This window comes from Oncorhynchus tshawytscha, linkage group LG05, assembly GCF_018296145.1.
Source record: "Oncorhynchus tshawytscha isolate Ot180627B linkage group LG05, Otsh_v2.0, whole genome shotgun sequence".
NCBI classification, from domain to species: Eukaryota; Metazoa; Chordata; class Actinopteri; order Salmoniformes; family Salmonidae; genus Oncorhynchus; species Oncorhynchus tshawytscha.
This window is the reverse complement of record NC_056433.1, coordinates 61,272,037-61,294,496: the sequence shown is the minus strand read 5'-3', so window position 1 is coordinate 61,294,496 and position 22,460 is coordinate 61,272,037. Positions and strand designations below refer to the sequence as shown.

The 22,460-nt window shown below is 43.7% G+C and overlaps 1 protein-coding gene across 1 annotated transcript in view; it reads right to left on the bottom strand.

Moving 5' to 3' along the window:
- The window catches only part of LOC112251038 (inactive N-acetylated-alpha-linked acidic dipeptidase-like protein 2), a 276,294-nt gene that overhangs the window by 226,519 nt on the left and 27,315 nt on the right, over positions 1–22,460 (bottom strand). The window lies entirely within an intron of this gene.

The following is a 22,460-nucleotide window of genomic DNA, read 5'->3' as shown; positions in this document are numbered from 1 at the left end:
TAGAGATATTTTATGTTCAACATTTTCTTCACACTAACTTAACTCATTTACAATCACAGATAACTCAGGTAGAAACTACTTGCCTCAGCTCTTGACACACTTCTCTTGCTATACTATTCCAAGAAATCTAGCAATGGCCATCCAATGCACAATTTATTTAAGATGCTTCTAGTTCCTTCCACAGGAGCTATTGTATAAATGTGCATAATGTAAATATTGCGAATGTCATGGCCTTCTTTAACTTTTCAGAAGTTCAAGACCAAAAATAATATATATTTATGATATAATATAATATAATAATATTATATAATAATATTATATAATATAACCAATGATTGGATTTAGCTTATGAAAACATTACACACACACACACACACACACACACACACACACACACACACACACACACACACACACACACACACACACACACACACGTTTTACGATCCTTGTGGGGACCTAAAATTGATTTCTATTTTAGATCCTATTTTCCCTATCCACTAACCCTAAACCTAACCATAACCATTACCCTAACATTAACCCTAACCTTAACCCTAAAGCTAACCCTTAACCATAATTGTAATCCTAACCCTAATTGTAACCCTAACCATTAACCTAACCCCTAAGCATAAAATAGCCTTTGTCCTCGTGGAGACCTGGGAAATGTAGGACCCTATAAAATATGTTTTATTTTGGACTGATTGCATTTCGTTTTTTTCCAAATGTAATTTTCTCCATTTTGTTTTTCCAGGTTTCCATTTCCCCCCCATATTTTCAGGTTTTCACTCTCAAAACCACACATTTAGAATAGAAAAACAACTAAATGGGATAGTTTAAGTCCACAACAATGTTTAAACCACATTCGGAGACCTTTTTTTAGGCCTGGGAAAAATGTATTTTGGGGTGTAGTTAGCCTTTAATGCAAGCGAACAACAGGAAGAGAGTGTTGTTTGGTTAAGCAGTGTTGATCTCATGTGATTGCAGAGTTTGCAAAACAAATGGCTTGATGCAAATAATCATGATATTCAGCCAGGTAAACATAGGCTACTTTGTATTGTAGTTAACATTTATTTGAGAAGGTTTTTGAGAAAGCCTTTCCATCTCTACCAGAAGAAGGTTATCATTAGCATATTTGCTAAAGGATAAACAAAGTGTAAACATAATGACACACCGCACACATACACACAGACAGGGACATTCCTGGTCCGTTTCAGAAAGTTGCATGAAAATATGAATAACTACTGTATTTGTTAACGTCTTATGATTCACTTGGTTCAATTAATGCATTTTCTAATAAGTTCTATATATTTAGTTGACTTCCTACTAAGTTTAATACATTTTGAATATTGTTGAATCCCCCCTCCCATTAGCTGCTGTGAAAGCAGCAGCTAATCTTTCTGGGGTCCACACAAAACATGAAACATGACATAATACATTAATAGACAAGAACAGCTCATGGACAGAACTACATACATTTCAAAACGTAACACATAGCCTACATATTAATACATACACACAAAGTATCTAGGTCAAATAGGGCATCGTGCCGTGAGGTGTTGCTTTATCTAGTTTTTTTTTTTACCAGGTTTGCTGTTCATTTGAGCTTGCATGTTTTGCATGTCATTTTGGCATTAATAAGTATCACTTATCAGTTTGCAAACAATGTCAAAAATGTGTTTTGTCATTGAGTTATTAAAGCCAAATACAAACAAATATGGAGCATAGGGGTTGGTAATGTTCTCTAGTAGCTCCGTGATTGCTTGGGTGTTCTGTCACTCATGGGGACACTACGTCACCGCTAAATCTAAGGGTAGAGCTAAAAAATTCAAGGTCCTTGGGTGCTTCCATATACTTACATTAGATCCAAGAAGGGTTAAGGTCGTTGGGCACAGATAAAATTACGTTAAATCACATTATATCTGCAGTAGCTTTGATTGCCCCAATAGGTCCACAGACGATGCAATCGCCATCGCACTGCACACTGCCGTATCCCATCTGGACAAGAGGAATACCTATGTAAGAATGACTATTGACTATAGATCAGCATTCAACACCATAATACCCTCCAAGCTTATCATTAAGCTTGAGGCTTGAGGCCCCCCGCCCTGTGCAACTGGGTCCTGGACTTCCTGACGGGCCAGGTGGTGAAGGTAGGAAAAACACCTCCACTTTGCTGATACTCAACACTGGGGCTCAACAAGGATGCGTGCTCAGCCTGCTCCTGTACTCCCTGTTCACCCATGACTGCGTGGCCATGCACGCATCCAACTCAATCATCAAGTTTGCAGAAGACACAACAGTAGTAAGGCCTGATTACCAACAATGACAAGACAGCCTATAGGGAGGAGGTGAGGGCCCTGGGAGTGTGGTGCCAGGAAAATAACCTCTCACCCAATGTCAACAAAACAAAGGAGCTGATCGTGGACTTCAAGAAACAGCAGAGGGAGAACCCCCCTATACACATCGACAGGACAGCAGCGGAGAAGGTGGAAAGCTTTAAGTTACTCTGCATACACATCACTGACAAACTGAAATAGTACACCCACACAGAGAGTGTGGTGAAGAACGCACAAAAGCATCCTGTCGGGCTGTATCACCGCCTGGTATGGCAATTGCACCGCCCGCAACCGCAGGGCTCTCCAGAGTGTGGTGCCTTTCTGCCCAACGCATCACCGGGGCAAACTACCTGCCCTCCAGGACACCTACAGCACACGATGTCACAGGAATGCCAAAAAGATCATCAAGGACAATAACCACCCGAGCGACTGCCTGTTCACCCCGTTATCATCCAGAAGGTGAGGCCAGTACAGGTGCATCAAAGCTGGAACCGAGAGACTGAAAAACAGCTTCTATCTCAAGGCCACCTATTCTATTGTATCTTAGTTTATGCCTCTCTGACATTGCTCACACAAATTTTTATATATTCTTAATTCCAATCCTTTAATTTAGAATTGTGTGTATTCTTGTGAAATTGTTAGATATTACTGCACTGTTAGAGCTAGAAACACAAGCATTTCGCTACACCTCCAATAACATCTGCTAAACACGAGTATGTGACAAATACAATTTGATTTGGGATTGGATTGATCATGTCAACATCATACTTTCAAAATCTTAGCTAGCTGTCATCATCATGAATCAAGTAGACAATCTACCGGCAAATCCTTTTTAATCCTTATCATATGAAGAGAAATAATGAAGAGAAATTATAGATAAAACGTATCGGTGCCCTTCGGCCACTCAACATAAACATTACACAACAAGTTGGAAATCACAATTTCAACAATGTGTGGTTTGGAAGTGGCTAACTGCAAGCATTGTAAAGCAATCACTAGCCTGCTATTCAGTGGTGTGGCTGTGTGACTGTGTGGTCCCAGGGTCTCTTTTCCATGCTCTTTTCCATGCTTATGATAAACATTCAACATTGGCCATGCTGTCAATACAGCATGATTTCTGCCTCACTCAAAACAAATGTTAACTCAGAACTAGGAAATTTGACTTCAGTGAGTTCAAAACAACTGGAAACTCTGAAAAAAAACGGGCTCCGACTGGGAAAATATGTTTTGAATGGTTATTTAACTCAGAATTGTAAGTTGGGAACTCGGTCCTCTTTCTAGAGGTACAACCTGAAGATCACTGACGTCATCATGATTCAACCTTGTTTTTTCCCGAGTTCCCAGTTTTCTTGAAAGCACCATAAATCCAGAGAATGCCAGACCTTGATGACGTTTGATGACAAAATGTGCACATGAAGGACTGCCACGCCACCTTCCTGTTCAAGTGAGCACTGCCCAAAAATGTCTTGTATGCTACTGGATAAATGATGTAATATGCCAGGGAGATATGTATACTGTAGCTAAGAAAGTAATACTAAGTGTATGTTGTGTAGTAAGCTGTTAGTAGCTCATGTGCATCACCCAAATAATTTGGTGTATTTTCCCCTCTTAATTACGCCTACTGCTCTGACATGGTGGTGCACATATAGCCTATAACCTGTTTTAGAGATATGTAATCATCAAATATTGTAAGAGCTTTAATTGTCTGCTTATATGCTCACTTTATTTATCCTACGGTTCTGACTTGGTGTACAGAGAGAACACTGTAAGAACGGCCAATGTTCTGAAATCTGTCATTGTACATTTCAAAATTGCTGAACAAATAGTGCTGAACAAATAGTTATATTGACTACATCCGTCCTAGATCGCTCATATCTCAATCGAAATTACGGATTGCCTGCAATGCGCTTGACATCCCCTTATGCCATAGTTTGTACATCCTAATTGTTAGAAGAAACCACATTTGTTTAAGCAAGTCAGCCATATCAGCTATGTTTTTTTTAAAGGAAGCTGAATTAACTGTTTTGTTGCCAGACAAGGCTCTGCTGATAGCCATGTGTAGAAGTGGTAAGGTATTGGGACTGCTGTTAGGCCTCTGCTGTTGGGACAGCTTTATGTAGGCCCTAACAGTTTGTGGGTATCGTTTGTCACTGTTATTGAGCATTTAATGTATTGTTTAGTGTTGTGTTTTGTTATGTAGTGGCTTTGTTGGCATGCACCCCCCCCCCCCAATTTATTTTGTCCTACCAAGATTTACATGCTAAAATCGCCACTAGTTAAGACATACTTTTAAGAATTATTTTAAGAATACAAAAGAAGCCTTCCACCCTTGATGAGCTATCAGCAGGACAATAGACTCTTGTCGAGTTTAGGTTGTTTTCATGGGTGTTTGCGAGGCATTTCACTTCTCCCATACTTTTGCATAGCTCACCAAATGCACTGTTTTCCTGGATCCATAACAAATTACTATGGGAATAAATATCACTGAATAACTGAAATATCGGAATAAAGTAGGCTAATGAAGGCAACAAATTGTTGCTTACTGAAACTCCCAAAGTCATCCAATTGTTATAGTAGGATTTGAAGCAATAGCCTACCCACGTGTGGTCAACTATTTAATTAAGCACCATTTTGTGCTGCTCTGAGACAAGCATGGGGACTGGTCTTGATAAATCAAGGAGATTTTTTTTATTGAATTTCCATTTGGGTATTGGTTAGCCTACAATTAGGGTGTGGAAATGTTATGATTATTTTTCTCTTCACTCGCAGTCACTTAGTAGCCTAGGTCTACTCCCGACCGGTCACGTTGTACAGCGCCATATTTTCTTAACATTAAAACAGCCAAATACATTCCTGAATTCAATCGCTTTTAGCCGACATGCTGAGGGTTATTCATTGTTTAAATATTCAAGGCTCTCCTTTGTTATTTCATTTTATAACTAAAATGCTTGAATGTATTTAAGGACATGTATGCTGTGTGATGACATGCACAAATTAATGAATGATTGATTGATATACTGTATATTGAAGTAGGCCTCTATGCAAATAAGTACCTTTCGCTAAAACAGCTACAGTACATAGGACTCTTTGGTCTACAGCTCCTTGTCATTTCAACAACTTAACTTTTCAAATATACCCTCTGGTGGTCAAACTAGCATTAACCAGCATTAATGGCTGACACTTAAATAACGTGCCATAGAATTATTGCGGAACCCCGCAAGCTGTGCTCCATTATGACACAACTTTTAAATGAAAACCCACTGTAGGCAGCTGGTCAGTTTCAATTTTGAGGACGCTTACAATATATCCTACCATTTCTCCGATCTGCTTGCCAGGTATGATTATTTTTTTGTGCATTTTCGTGGAACAGTTTCATTTCAAATATAACATTTTCATTTCTCAAAATCATTGTTACGTGGTTAATCATAGAAATCTGAACCAAAAATTATAACAATCCGAAAGTTACATTTAAACTAAGGCGAAAGCAACAGCCTCTGCCATATGGACAGATTGATACACACTGTGATCTATTATCGGCTAAAGAAATGAGCGCATGGAACTCAAGAGATAACCTTTAGGCCAATGCAGCAGTAGACCTATAACTTTCATCGTCGACTTAGTAAAATACATAGGCCTAAAGCCGACAAATGAAAACAGAAGAAAATATCCTGAGGAAAATTCTGGCTGTTTCAAATGACATGAATCTCTCTACTTTGCCTCTCTGCCCAGAGGTTCCCGCACCAGTGAGCTCGGGACAGACAGCTGTTCTTTATTTTCACTGGATATATGGGATCATCAGATCATGATAGGTTTCTCTTTCACACTGAGGCTTAGTGATTATCGAGGCCGGGATAGTGTTGAAAATATTTTTCAAATACTGTGAAGAACTATTATTATTCACCTCACAACTATTATTATGTTGCCTGAGGTGAAGAAAAAATGGCTGTGGTGAGCTAAGACATTCAGAAATCAGACATCCCAAATGGGCACTTTTCTACATACTGTACGCACGCAGCAGGCCAGGTACGCTTACTTCTATGCGTGCTCAAGCGAGCGAGTGAGCTCTGTACATTCGTAGAGAGAAACCAAACACATGGTCATTGCTCACATGGAGCACTACAAACAAAAGATAATGAAAACATGTAAAAACTTGTAGATTATGGTTATGAAATAAACCAATACTTGTTTCTCAAAAGTGTAGCAGGTTGTGAACTCTGCACAAAACTTTTTGTGAACTTTTTTTACAGAAATTAATATAACCAAAGTAACGGTACATTTACTGGAGACATATGTAATGGACAATTGATAAAAAATATTTTACAATCAAAGGGCAAACAATTCACACCATGAATATGCAAACATTTGAGGAAGACAGATGAGCGCATTCTGGAGAGCTGAGTGCATGTGTTCTGGAGAGAGACATTCCATACCTCCGCCACACACCCTCTCCCCTTCTTGTTGCACATTATCTTCAAGACACATTATCTTCACACATACGCTACATATACAAAAGTATGTGGACACCCCTTCAAATTTGTGGATTCGGCTATTTTAGCCACAGCCATGGTTGACAGGTGTATAACATTGAGTACACGGCCATGCAATCTCCATCGATAAACAGAGCTCAGTGACTTTCAACGTGGCACATTCATAGGATGCCACCTTTCAAACAAATCAAATCAAAGTCTACTTGTCACTTGCGCCGAATAGAACAGGTAGACCTTACAGTGAAATGCTTATCTACAAGCCATAACCAACAGTGCAATTTTTAAGTAAAAAACAGGTATTAGGTAAACAATAGATAAGTAAAGAAATACAAAATAAAAATAAAACAGTAAAATGACAGTGAAAATAACAGTAGCAAGGCTATATAAAGATGGTACCGGTACAGAGTCAATGTGCGGGGTATCGGTTAGTCAGTCTAATTGAGGTAATATGTACATGTAGGTATAGTTAAAGTGACTATGCATAGATGATAGATAGAGAGTAGCAGCAGCGTAAAAGAGGGGATTTGCGGGTGGGGTGTGGCGGGACACAATGCAAATAGTCCGGGTAGCCATTTGATTACTTGTTCAGGAGTCTTATGGCTTTGGGGTAAAGTTGTTGAGAAGCCTTTTGGTCATAGACTTGGCGCTCCAGTACTGCTTGCCATATGGTAGCAGAGAGAACAGTCTATTACTGGGGAGGGTGGAGTCTTTGTCAATTTTTAGGGCCTTCCTCTGACATCGCCTGGTGTAGAGGTCCTGGATTGCAGGCAGCTTAGCACCAGTGATGTACTGGGTCGTACGCACTATCCTCTGTAGTGCCTTGCGGTCGGAGGCCGAGCAGTTGCTGTACCAGGCAGTGATGCAACCAGTGTTGCAGCGGCAGAACCTTTGAGGATCTGAGGACCATACCAAATCTTTCCAGTCTCCTGAGGGGGAATAGGTTTGGTTGTGCCCTCCTTGCTACTGTCTTGGTGTGCTTGGACCATTCTAGTTTGTTGGTGATGTGGACACCAAGGAACTTGAAGCTCTCAACCTGCCCCACTACAGCCCCGTCGAAGAGAATGAGGGTGTGCTCGGTCCTCCTTTTCCTGTAGTCCACAATCATCTCCTTTGTCTTGATTACGTTGAAGTACAGGTTGTTATTCTGGCACCAACCGGCCAGGTCTCTGACCTCCTCCCTATAGGCTGTCTCGTCATTGGCGGTGATCAGGCCTACCATTGTTTTGTCGTCTGCAACCTTAATGATGGAGATGGAGTCGTGCCTGGCCATGCAGTCGTGGGTGAACAGGGAATATAGGAGGGGACTGAGCACGCACCCCTGAAGGGCTCCAGTGTTGAGGATCAGTGTGGCAGATATGTTGCTACCTACCCTCACCACCAGGGGACGGCCCGTCAGGAAGTCCAGGATCCAGTTGCACAGGGAGGTGTTTAGTCCCAGGATTCTTAGCTTAGTGATGAGCTTTGAGGGCACTATGGTGTTGAACACTGAGCTGTAGCATTCTCACGTAGGTGTTCCTTTTGTCCAGGTGGGAAAGGGCAGTGTGGAGTGCAATAGAGATGGCATCATCTGTTGATGTGTTTGAGAGGTACGCAAATTGGAGTGGGTCTAGGGTTTATGGGATAATTGTGTTAATGTTAGCCATTACCAGCCTTTCAAGACATTTCATGGGTACGGACGCGAGTGCTACATGTCTGTAGTCATTTAGGCAGGTTACCTTAGAGCTCTTGGGCACAGGGACTATGGTGGTCTGCTTGAAGCATGTTGGTATTACAGCATGTTGGCATGTCAGTGAAGAAACTTGCCAGTTGGTCAGCACATGCCCGGAGCACACATCCTGGTAATTCGTCTGGCCCAGCGGCCTTGAATGTTGACCTGCTTAAAAGTCTTACTCGCGTCGGCTATGGAGAGTGTGATCACACAGTCATTGTGAACAGCTGATGCTCTCATGCATGCCTCAGTGTTGCTGGCCTCGAAGCGAGCACAGAAGTGATTTAGCTCATCTGGTAGGCTCATGTCACTGGGCAGCTCGTGGCTGTGCTTCCCTTTGTAGTCTGTAATAGTTTGCAGGCCCTGCCACATCCGACAAGCATCAGATGTGCACGATTCAATCTTAGTCCTGTATTGGCATGTTGCCTGTTTGATGGTACGTCTGATTATAAGCTTCGAAAAATTCCTGTCCTGCTAGAGCTGCCCCGGGAAACTGTAAGTGCTGTTATTGTGAAGCGAAAACGTCTAGCAAAAACAGCTCCACTACGAAGTGGTAAGCCACACAAGCTCACAGAATGGGACCACTGAGTGATGAAGTGCAATGTCAGAACAAGACCTGTTCATCGGGAGCTTCATGAAATGGGTTTCCATGGCCATTTCCAGCAGCTGCACACAAGCCTAAGATCACCATGCGCAATGCCAAGCATCGGCTGGAGTGGTGTAAAGCTCGCCGCCATTGGGTCACCAGTGGAAACGTGTTCTCTGGAGTGATGAATCACGCTCACCATCTGGCCACCCGACGGACAAATCTGAGTTTGGCGGATGCCAGGAGAGTGCTACCTGCCCAAATGTATAGTGCCAATTGTAAAGTTTGGTGGAGGAGGAATAATGGTCTGGGGCTGTTTTTCATGGTTCGTACTACGCCCCTTAGTTCCACTGAATGAAAATCCTAATGCTACAGCATACAATGACATTCTAGATGATTCTGTGCTTCCAACTTTGGGAAGGTCTTTTCCTGTTTCAGCATGACAATGCCCCCATGCACAAAGTGAGGTCCATACAGAAATGGTTTGTCGAGATTGGTGTGGAAGAACTTGACTGGCCTGCACAGAGCCCTGACCTCAACCCCATCAAACACCTTTGGGATGAATTGGAACGCCGACTGCGAGCCAGGCCTAATTGCCCAACATCAACTAATGCTCTTGTGGCTGAATGGAAGCAAGTCCCCACAGCAATGTTACAACATCTAGTGGAAAGCCTTCCCAGAAGAGTGAAGGCTGTTACAGCAGCAAAGGGGAGACCAACTCCATATTAATACCCATGATTTTGGAATGAGATGTTCGACGAGCAGCTGTCCACATAATTTTGATCATGTAGTGCATTTTCACTGACAGCTGCAACTCAATGAGCTACAGTAGGCCTATTGCCACACTCACTGCCCAAATTGTGGGCTTCCCAAATAGGCCTACGCACATTTTTTTATATAGAATTGAGGCAAAACATACATTTACTACAGGGAAAGCCAGCATCCGAACAGTGCAACGTGCAATCGCCAACTTTGCTTTTCAAATCGTAAAAGGCTAAACCAGAGATCTGTATAAAATAACAAGATGTCTCAAAGGCGGTAAAGCAGGCTACAAGCATAAGTCTGCATAATCTTCATATAAAAAAATCATTGGGCTTATTCTGGACAGATTTTGGAGAGAATGAGCCCTCTTCCTTTCTTCTGAAACTATCACTGGAGAAAGTATCCGAGCGAGCCAGACTGTGCCCCTCCCTGTCTTACTATATGTAGCCCATGTATCCCATGTATCTGATCCTGTCTGTCATACTGGAGATTGTCCGTTCACCAACTCTGCGTCTCACAAACACACGGAGGTTGGAACCAAAAATCAGAAATTTGGACTCATCAGACCAAAGGACAGATTTCCATCGGTCAATTGCCCATTGCTCATGTTTCTTGGCCCAAGAATGTCTCTTCTTATCATTGGTGTCCTTTAGTAGTGGCTTCTTTGCAGCAATTCGACCATGAAGGCTTGATTCACGCAGTCTCCCCTGAACAGTTTATGTTGAGATATGTCTGTTACTTGAACTCCGTGAAACATTTATTTGGGCTGCAATTTCTGAGGCTGTTACCTCTAATGAACTTATCCTCTGGGTCTTCCTTTCCTGTGGCGGTACTCATGAGAGCCAGTTTCATCGTATCGCTTGATGGTTTTTGTGACTACTCTTGAAGAAACTTTCAAAGTTCTTGAAATATTCCTTATTGACTGACCTTCATGTCTCAAATTAAGGATGGACTGTCATTTCTCTTTCATTATTTGAGCTGTTCTTGCCATAATATGGACTTGGTCTTTTACCAAGTAGGGCTATCTTCTGTATAACACCCCTACCTTGTCACAACACAACTGATTGGCTCAAACGCGTTAAGAAGGACAGAAATTCCACAAATTAACTTTTAACAAGGCACACCTGTTAATTTAAATGCATTCCAGGTGACTACCTCATGAATCTGGTTGAGAGAATGCCAAGAGTGTGCAAGCTGTCATCAAGGCAAAGGGTGGCTATTTAAAAAAATCACAAATACAAATGATATTATTTGTTTAACACTTTTTTGGTTACTACATAATTCCATATGTGTTATTTCATAGTTTTGATGTCTTCACTATTATTCTACAATGTAGAAATAGAAAATAAATCAAGAAAAACTCTGGAATGAGTAGTTGTGTCCAAACGTTTAACTGGTACTGTATATGGTTGAATCATCAGCATACATCAGCATGCCCTGCGGTACACCACACCCTAATTGTTTGACACTGAAGAAGCTTCAACTAAAGCTTCCATTAAAGAAAACTCTGAATTGTATTAGATTGATTGCTTTGAATCCATGATATTGCGGAGTTTGAAAAGCCTTACAAATTATGGTCAATAATAAGAATTGAAATAAGAATTTGTTCTTAATAACTGACTTACCTAGCAAAATAAAAGTCAAATAAATAAAAAATATCAATTTATTTCAAACAATCATTAGTCAATTGGGTTAGTGCAGTACCCATTGAGTGCCCTTCTCTATAAGTATGCTGAAAGTCTTGTCAATTTCTTTACAGATAAATGGTATTGTATTTGGTCAAACACAATTTTTTCCAACAGTTTGCTAAGAGCTGGTAGCAAGCTAATAGGTCTGCTGTTAGAACCAGTATAGGCTGTTTTACCACTCTTGGGTAGCGGATGACTTTGGCATCCCTCCAGGCCTGAGGACAAACACCTTCCTCGAGACTCATATTAAATATATGACAGATAGGAGTGGCCAGAGTCAGCTACCATCCTCAGTAGCTTTTCATCTAAGTTGTCAATGCCAACAGGTTTGTCATTGTTGATCGATAACAATCACTTTTCCACCTTTCCCACACTAACATCACAAAAATCTAACTTACAATGCTTTTTTTCATTATTGTTTTTTTTATCCATGAATACGATGTCTCTCTGTTCGTTGTTGGCATTTCCTGTCTAAGTTTGCCCACTTTGCCAATGAAGTAATCATTAAAATAATTGGCAAATCGTAAGCCATCTGATTCGATGAAAGTTTCATTGGTCTTTCTGCCCATAATATCATTTAAATGACTCCAAAGTGTTTTTCCATCATTCTTTATATTACTGATCTTGGCTTCATAATACAGTTTCTTCTACTTTTGGTTGAGTTTAGTCACAAAATTTCTCAATTTGCAGTAAGTCAGCCAGTCAGATGTGTAGCAGACTTATTAGCCACTCCTTTCCCCCCCCCATCTATTTCAACCATACAGTTTTTCAATTCCTTCATCAATCCATGGAGCCTTAAAATTCTAACAGTCAGTTTCTTAACAGGTGCATGTTTATCAGTAATTACAAGAAGAAATGTCATAAATTCATCAAGTGCAGCATCTGGATGCTCTTAATTAGTCACATTAATCACAGACCAACAAATATTTTTAACATCATTCACATAAGACTCACAGCTAAATATTTTGTATGATCTCCTATGCATTATTTTAGGGCCAGCTTTTGGAACCTTGGCTCTCCTAGACATACCCACTGTATAATTTGCTGCCTCTTTTCTCTGTATATATCAATGATGCTCTTGCTGCTGGTGATTCTCTGATCCACCTCTACGCAGATGACACCATTCTGTATACATCTGGCCCTTCTTTGGACACTGTGCTAACAAACCTCCAAACGAGCTTCAACGCCATACAACACTCCTTCCGTGGCCTCCAACTGCTCTTAAACGCTAGTAAAACCAAATGCATGCTTTTCAACCGATCGCTGCCTGCACCCGCATGCCCGACTAGCATCACCACCCTGGATGGTTCCGACCTTGAATATGTGGACATCTATAAGTACCTAGGTGTCTGGCTAGACTGCAAACTCTCCTTCCAGACTCATATCAAACATCTCCAATCGAAAATCAAATCAAGAGTCTGCTTTCTATTCCGCAACAAAGCCTCCTTCACTCACGCCGCCAAGCTTACCCTAGTAAAACTGACTATCCTTCCGATCCTCGACTTCGGCGATGTCATCTACAAAATGGCTTCCAACACTCTACTCAGCAAACTGGATGCAGTCTATCACAGTGCCATCCGTTTTGTCACTAAAGCACCTTATACCACCCACCACTGCGACCTGTATGCTCTAGTCGGCTGGCCCTCGTTACATATTCGTTGCCAGACCCACTGGCTCCAGGTCATCTACAAGTCCATGCTAGGTAAAGCTCCGCCTTATCTCAGTTCACTGGTCACGATGGCAACACCCATCCGTAGCACGCGCTCCAGCAGGTGTATCTCACTGATCATCCCTAAAGCCAACACCTCATTTGGCCGCCTTTCGTTCCAGTACTCTGCTGCCTGTGACTGGAACGAATTGCAAAAATCGCTGAAGTTGGAGACTTTTATCTCCCTCACCAACTTCAAACATCAGCTATCTGAGCAGCTAACCGATCGCTGCTGCTGTACATAGTCTATTGGTAAATAGCCCACCCATTTTCACCTACCTCATCCCCATACTGTTTTTATTTATTTACTTGCTCTTTTGCACACCAATATCTCTACCTGTACATGACCATCTGATCATTTATCACTCCAGTGTTAATCTGCAAAATTGTAATTATTCGCCTACCTCCTCATGCCTTTTGCACACATTGTATATAGACTCCCCCCTTTGTTTTCTACTGTGTTATTGACTTGTTAATTGTTTATTCCATGTGTAACTCTGTGTTGTCTGCTCACACTGCTATGCTTTATCTTGGCCAGGTCGCAGTTGCAAATGAGAACTTGTTCTCAACTGGCCTACCTGGTTAAATAAAGGTGAAATAAATAAAAAAATAAAAAAATTCCAGACTCACATTAAGCATCTCCAATCCAAAATTACATCTAGAATCGGCTTCCTATTTTGCAACAAAGCCTCCTTCACTCATGCTGCCAAACATACCCTCGTAAAACTGACTATCCTACCGATCCTTGACTGGCGATGTCATTTTCAAAATTGCCCCCAATAGTCTACTAGGCAAACTGGATGTAGTCTATCACAGTGCCATCCGTTTTGTCACCAAAGCCCCATATACTACCCACCACTGCGACCTGTATGCTCTCGTTGGCTGGCCCTCACTGCATATTTGTTGCCAAACCCACTGGCTCCAGGTTATCTATAAGTCTTTGCTAGGTAAATCCCCACCTTCTCACTGGTCACCATAGCAACACCCACCCGTAGCACGCGCTCCAGCAGGTATATTTCACTGGTCATCCCAAAATCCAACACTTCCTTTGGCAGCCTTTCCTTCCATTTCTCTGCTGCCAATGACAGGAACGAAGTTCAAAAATCACTGAAGCTGGAGTCTTATATCTCCCTCTCTAACTTTAAGCATCAGCTGCCAAAGCAGTTTACCGATCACTCTGTAAATCTGTAAATAGCACTACCAACTACCTCATCCCCATATTATCATTTACCCTCTTGCTCTTTTACACCCCAGTATCTCTACTTGCACATCATCATCTGCACATCTATCACTCCAGTGTTAATGCTAAATTATAATTAATTCACCTCTATGGCCTATTTATTGCCTACCTCCCTACTCTTCTACATTTGCACACATTGTACATAGATTTTTCAACAAAAAAAAATATTGTGTTATTGACTGTACTTTTGTTTATGTGTAACTCTGTGTTGTTGTTTTTGTCACACTGCCTTGCTTTATTTTGGCCAGGTCGCAGTTGTAAATGAGAACTTGTTCTCAACTGGCCTACCTGGTTAAATAAAGGTGAACTAAAAAATAAATAAAATAAAATAATAATTGTGATCACTGCATCCAATAGGTAAGGATACAGCTTTAGAACAAAGTTCTACAGTGTTAGTAAAAATGTGATCAATACAAGTGGATGATCTCGTTCCTGTAGTGTTTGTAAACACCCTGGTAGGTTGATTAATAACCTGAACCAGATTGCAGCTCTTGAGCGGACAGCTTGATGAAAACCAGTCAATATTCAGGTCACCAAGAAAGTAGACCTCCTGCATTTCACACACATTATTTAGATACTGACTGTTAGCACTTGGTGGCTTATAGAAACACCCCAAAATAATAGGCTTTAGATGAGGCAGGTGAACCCTTAACCACAACACTTCAATAACAAGTCACATGAGATCTTCTCGAAGCATTAGAGATATGGCTCTGAGTGTATATGCTGTAGTAACAACTCCCCCATTCGTATTTTGTGTCTTCTGTAGATGTTATATCCTTGTATTGCTACTGGTGTATCATCAAAGGAATTATATAAGTGAGTCACAGAAATGGCTAATACTGTATATGAATGTTATCTGATGTTAGCAAGTTATTAATTTCATGAAACCTATTTCTAAGGCCCCATACATTATGTCTATCTCAGAGATAGACATAATATGGAAAATAACAAATAAAGCAAGAGAAAAAAAACCATTCAGCAGTCCATCGGTGTGTGTGTGTAGTAAGTGTGTGTGTGTGTGCTGTGGGGTTGAAGCTACGAACCCACAGGCATGGCTCTCTCATCCCTTCCAGGCTGGCACCAGCTCAGGATTTTGTCACACCAGAAAACTACAATAAAACAAATTAGTAACCACCTTATAATGTCCTTCGCTGTGCTTTATTGAGAAAATTGACTATGGATTGATTATGGTACGATTAAAGAAATTGTTCATCAAACATGTCCAAGCAGGAGTGCAGGATTCAAGTATTTTGATGTGCTGTTGCATTGTCATGAATTTTGGGTTGACAATAAGGGTACTGTTGCTATATTATTCTGTCAAAATAGGACTCACAAATTTGGTCAATAGAGAACCTTTTGCCTACTGTACATATTAATTTGGGGCTATTTCAAAACCTGAGGAAGTGGAAACTCAAAACACACCAGCTAGATTGACTGAGACTTGTAAAAGTGTGCTTTAAACAATGTATGTTTGCTAATTGCTAGGCATACAAATACGATTATTTCTTGATACATTTGAAGGTCAGATTGTGGTCACAACTGGACAAGATTGTGAATAACTCTTGGTGGAATGCATTGCTCTTCACTGCTGAGAGAGTGTTATGCACAATATATTCTGCGAACTGCAGCCCCCCAAATGATTCATTCTCGAGTTTGAGTTTGATGAGCAGAGGCTGTGTGTGTTTTGGTTCAACAAAGCTGTGTCCATCATTCAATAAGCAATTAACTGCATTCATTCTTGCACCACACAGTATGTTCTATTTTCCCTTGTGCACATGATATACACAGTTGTTGGTCAGAGCACATCTCCGGAGCCGGTGAGTGGGAGGAGAGTGTATTAATCCTGCTTTAGAATGAATTGTGGCCAGCAGGTCAAACGAACGATGAAAATGAACGAGTCAGTCAGTAAAAAGAGTTGTTAAAAAAGAATGAATCGTTTGCGAATAGCACATCACTACACATCACTCCCAAAGACACAAACAAAAACTCTTATATAAATGTAGCAGCCTATACATCTAAACATTAGCGAATTGCATGCTGTATTGCATGGAAATTAGAAAATGTTTCAGTCTGATTAAATGTAGGCTACAACAGCAGCTGCATAGTCTAGCCTAGAAAGAGCCATGTCCCCCTGGCCAGGGTAAACAAAGCAGTAACGTTGTGTATTTCTAGCCCATTTGTTTGTGAATGTGAATTAAATCAAATTTGGTTTACATTCAAACTTGGGCTGACTTTTTCAATCAAGATGATTAGCTGGAAATAATCAATAAACACAATAGCTGACATAGACTTTGAGTACATTGCTAATTAGGTCTACAGTTGCATAGGGCAGGAGTACACCATGCAAACCAGCATAAAAAAGCTTTTTTTCATCCTCCCCAAGGCCAGGAGTTCTTTTAAAACCATGTTAGAAAAACTCTGGTCCCATCATAGCCCATATTACACCTTTTTATAACATATTATTCACATCATAGTGTTTAAGTTCCAGAGTTTTACCTGGTTAGGTTACTTGATCACTCTGGGACCTATGGTGCCACCTCTGACTGAAGGTGTACTGTTTGACCAAATCATGGTTTTAGCTTCTCAAAAAATAATAATTTTTGAGTGAGGAAAAAGCTATAATTTGCCACTCGCAATGATGCGTGACCAATAAAAAATCTAACTAGCACAGCCAAGTCAAAGGGTCGCAAAATGCGACTAAATGGTCCCAGTCTGGAGCCCTACTCACACACACACACGCACGCACGCACACACACACACACACACACACACACACACACACACACACACACACACACACACACACACACACACACACACACACACACACACACACACACACACACACACACACACACACACGCACACATGCACACACACACACACACACACACACACATACACACACAGAGTAAGGTCACTGTAATAAAAGTGTAACTGACCTGGCATACAAAAAGGTCTGATTCCTTCAGTGATCCCACGTCTCACAGGTTCCTGTTGCGGTAGGCCTGACCGGTTGAGTTATGAGAGTATTTAGAGAGGTGCTCGCCCACTTAACAGTAAATGCCAGGGGCAAGGTCAGCCATTTGCCAGTGATCTAATTGTCCTGCATGTTTAAACCATCACATGAGAGTCGAACGCCTCTGACAAACAAGTCACTATCAATCAAATTATCCACCTAACAACGTTACCTTGGAGCAATATCACTACACTCCCTCACCAGTGAACCGATGCATGTGCTGTCACGGCCAGGCGAAAATCCAACAATCACAACTAGGGGAAAAACAGCAACGTATGGGATAAGGCAACACAAAATAATGCAAATATGGTTTGCAAAGCTATCCCATCCATTCATGTTCTCTCTCTCTGATTCAGCGCTAGGTCAACATTTTTTCATATGTTGTTCTCAAATGTGGTTTATTTTCTGAAACAAACTAAGAACTTAATTTATTGGCAAACAAAAGTCAGTGGAGCGAGGCAGAGCATTACAATTGTTTTCTGCTGCACAGAGGTCTTATTTAACATGTGTTTCTATTCAAGGATGGGAAAGTCATTAACTAGCATGATTTCACTGCAGCCATAGAGCCCCCACCTGACGTGGGAGACACCAAGCAGTGGCCATGTAAGGTGCTGACACTTTTTAATGAAGAAACCTAAATGCAGGGCCCAGCCTTGTAATCTAATCTTGGTGAGCTTTGCATCTGGGCCGAGGCTGTTATTGACTGTATTGTGGGGCCATAAATCATGGGAGCTGCACAGTGTGAACGGCCCACTGGCTCGGCTGATGTGAGCACTTGCAATCTGCTTTCAGGTCACCTGCGCAGTGGTGTACACTGACTCAGACGCAACAGTAACCACAGCATACCAGATAGACAGGAGCCCAGGCAGTGTCTGCAATCTTGCACTCTCATTCCGAGCCAGACACAAGCACACACACACACATGGACACACATGAAGTACACCCACACACAACAACATTATTACTGTTCATGCACAAACACACATACACTTGAGGGAATTAGCACACAAGAAGGCATACACACACACACTTCATGCGCAAACACACATTCCCTCTCTCTCCACACTCCCTGCACACTCATTTAACCACTCTGTCTATCACGGTCCTACTGAGTGGAGTTCACTTGGAGGTGGACTGAAGGTGCCATTTACTGGCAGGCATTGACAATTCACCACATGTGCTGGCATTACAATAAAATGGAGCACTCAACCAAACTCATTGATTCGACATCAGCTTTGCACCCCGCTCCACTAGGAAACAAGCAGTGTCGACATTTTATGTATCTAACTACTGTCTGTTCATTTAGCACTGTAGAAGAGTGTGCTAGTCTACTGCATTTTTAGGATTTAGACCATATCCTGACAAGACATTGAGGTTAAAGTATCATTGGTCATAGTCATGCATGAATTTGTCTGAGGTCCATGATGACGATGACCGAGTTCCTGTCGCGTAGCATCACTGTCTCTGCCACTGCTCCAATATGCCCTGATGACAGACTGACCACATAAGACGACAATGCATCAACTCTCCACAGATCAACTCTTCATCCTAACAAACCAGAAAAAAAACAGTACTATATACATGTCATGCTCCAAAATACATAAATAAATGCTCAAAGTTCAATATTTCATCAAAGCTTAATCATTGTAGTCCCACAATAATGATAAATACTGCTACTGATCATGCAGTCTCTTCATATTGCCTTGGGAACTGTTCATCATGGAGATCTATAAACCTTGATCCCCCTTTGACAGGCTCCAGAAAAAGGACAAATTTGAGAGAGAATTTAAGAGACTTCTATTATTTGCAGAATTCCGTCTATTATTATAACATCTGAACTGGACTCTCAAGTGTCTTGGAAAGAGAGATGAATGGGAGAACGCGTCTTTTAAATCTGTCACGCCCTGGTCAAAGTATTTTGTGTTCATCTTTATGTATTTGGTCAGGCCAGGGTGTGGCATGGGGTTTTTGTAATTGTGGTGTGTTTGTCTTGGGGTTTTGGTGGTGGTATTGGGATTGTAGCTTAGTGGGTTGTCTAGCAAAGTCTATGGCTGTCTGGAGTGGTTCTCAATCAGAGGCAGATGCTTATCGTTGTCTCTGATTGGGAACCATATTTAGGCAGCCATATTCTTTGAGTTTGTCGTGGGTGATTGTCCTTAGTGTCCTATGTGTACTCGTTGTTAGTTTGCACCAGATAGGCTGTTTCGGTTTCGTTTATTGTTTTTGTAAGTTCGTGTTTTTTTGTTATATTAAACATGGATCGCAATCGACACGCTGCAGTTTGGTCCGACTCTCTTTCATCACCACTAGAAAACCGTTACAGAATCACCCACCACCAACGGACCAAGCGGCGTGTCAACAGGCAGGAGCAGCCGAAAAGGAGATGCTCACCAAGGATTTCTGGTCATGGGAGGAGATCTTCGACGGGAGAGGACCCTGGGCTAAACCAGGGGAGTGTAGCCGCCCAAAGGAGCAACAGGAGAAGAGGCAACAGAGGCAGCAGCAGCAGGAGCAGCAGCAGCTACAGTGGGAGAGATTGCACCACCTGGAGTTATGGACATGGGAGGAGGAATTGGACGGTAAAGGACCCTGGAATGAGCCTGGAGATTATTGTCGCCCCAAAGCCGAGCTGGAGGCAGCAAAAGCAGAGAGGCGGCATTATGAGGAGCTAGCACGGCAGAGCGGATGGAAGCCCGAGAGTCAGCCCCAAAAATTTCTTGGGGGGCTTACAGGGAGTATGGCTATGCCAGGTAGGAGACCTGCGCAAACTCCCTGTGCTTACCGGGGGCTGGAGAGACCGGGCAGGCACCGTGTTATGCTGTGGAGCGCACGGTGTCTCCAGTGCGGGTGCACAGCCCGGTTCGGTATATTCCAGCTCCGCGTATCGGCCGGGCTAGATTGAGCGTCGAGCCAAATGCCATGAAGCCGGCTCTACGCATCTGGTCCCCAGTGCGTCTCCTTGGGCCGGCTTACATGGCACCAGCCTTGCGCTCGGTGTCTCCGGTTCGCCTGCATAGCCCAGTGCAGGCTATTCCACCTCGCCGCACTGGCAGGGCAACCGGGAGCATTCAACCAGGTAAGGTTGGGCAGGCTCGGTGCTCAAGAGCTCCAGTGCGCCTGCACGGTCCGGTCTATCCAGTACCACCTCCACACCCCAGCCCTCCGGTAGCAGCTCCCGCACCAGGCTTCCTGTGCGTGTCCTCGGTCCAGTACCACCAGTACCAGCACCACGCATCAGGCCTACAGTGCGCCTCGCCTCTCCAGCGCTGTCGGAGCCTTTCTCCTCTCCTGCGCTGCCGAAGTCTCCCGCCTATCTAGCGCTGTCGGAGCTTTCCTCATCTCCAGCGCTGCCGGAGTCTCCCGCCTGTTCAGCGCAGCCAGAGCTGCCAGTCTGCATGAAGCAGCCAGAGCTGTCAGTCTACATGAAGCAGCCCGCGCTGCCAGTCTGCATGAAGCAGCCAGTCTACATGGAGCAGCCAGAGCTGTCAGTCTGCATGAAGCAGCCAGAGATGTCAGTCTGCATAGAGCAGCCAGTCTGCATGGAGCAGCCAGTCTGCATGGAGCTGCCAGTCTGCATGGAGCTGCCAGTCTGCACGGAGCTGCCAGTCTGCACGGAGCTGTCAGTCTGCACGGAGCTGTCAGTCTGCACGGAGCTGTCAGTCTGTAAGGAGCTGCCAGTCTGCAAGGAGCTGCCAGTCAGCACGGAGCCGCCAGAGCGGTCAGTCTGTAAGAAGCCGCCAGAGCTGTCAGCCTATATGGGGCAGCTAGTGCCGCCAGTCTGCCCAGCGCCGCCAGTGCCCCCAGTCTGCCCAGCGCCGCCAGTCTGTCCAGCGTCGCCAGTCTGCCTAGCGTCGCCAGTCTGCCCAGCGTCGCCAGTCTGCCCAGCGTCGCCAGTCTGCCCAGCACCGCCAGTCTGCCCAGCACCGCCAGTCTGCCCAGCGCCGCCAGTCTGCCCAGCGTCGTCAGTCTGCCCAGCGCCGCCAGTCTGCCCAGCGCCGCCAGTCTGCCCAGCGCCGCCAGTCTGCCCAGCATCGCCAGTCTGCCCAGCGCCGCCAGTCTGCCCAGCGCCGCCAGATCTGCCAGTCTGCCCAGCGCCGCCAGATCTGCCAGTCAGCCAGACTCTTCCAGATCTGCCAGTCAACCAGACTCTTCCAGATCTGCCAGTCAGCCAGACTCTTCCAGATCTGCCAGTCAGCCAGACTCTTCCAGATCTGCCAGTCAGCCAGACCCTTCCAGATCTGCCAGTCAACCAGACTCTTCCAGATCTGCCAGTCAACCAGACTCTTCCAGATCTGCCAGTCAACCAGACTCTTCCAGATCTGCCAGTCAGCCAGGATCTGCCAGTCAGCCAGGATCTGCCAGTCAGCCAGGATCTGCTGAGACCACCAGCCAGCCAGGAGCTGGTAGATCTATTTACCGGCCTGAGCTTCCTCTCACTCCTGAGCTTCCTCTCACTCCTGAGCTTCCTCTCACTCCTGAGCTTCCTCTCACTCCTGAGCTTCCTCTCACTCCTGAGCTTCCTCTCACTCCTGAGCTTCCTCTCACTCCTGAGCTTTCTCTCACTCCTGAGCTTTCTCTCACTCCCGAGCTTCCCCTCAGTCCCGAGCTGCCTCGGTCCCGAGCTGTCCTTCAGTCCCGATCTGCTCCTCAGTCCAGTGGGGTTCTGGGTGAGGACTACTAGGCCATGGTCGGCGGCGAGGGTGGACTATCCAGGGACGAAGGGAGAGGGGACTAAGACATTAAAGGAGTGGGGTCCACGTCCCGCGCCGGAGCCGCCACCATGGACAGACGCCCACCCGGACCCTCCCTATTGTTTTGAGGTGCGTTCGGGAGTCCGCACCTTAGGGGGGTTCTGTCACGCCCTGGTCAAAGTATTTTGTGTTCATCTTTATGTATTTGGTCAGGCCAGGGTGTGGCATGGGGTTT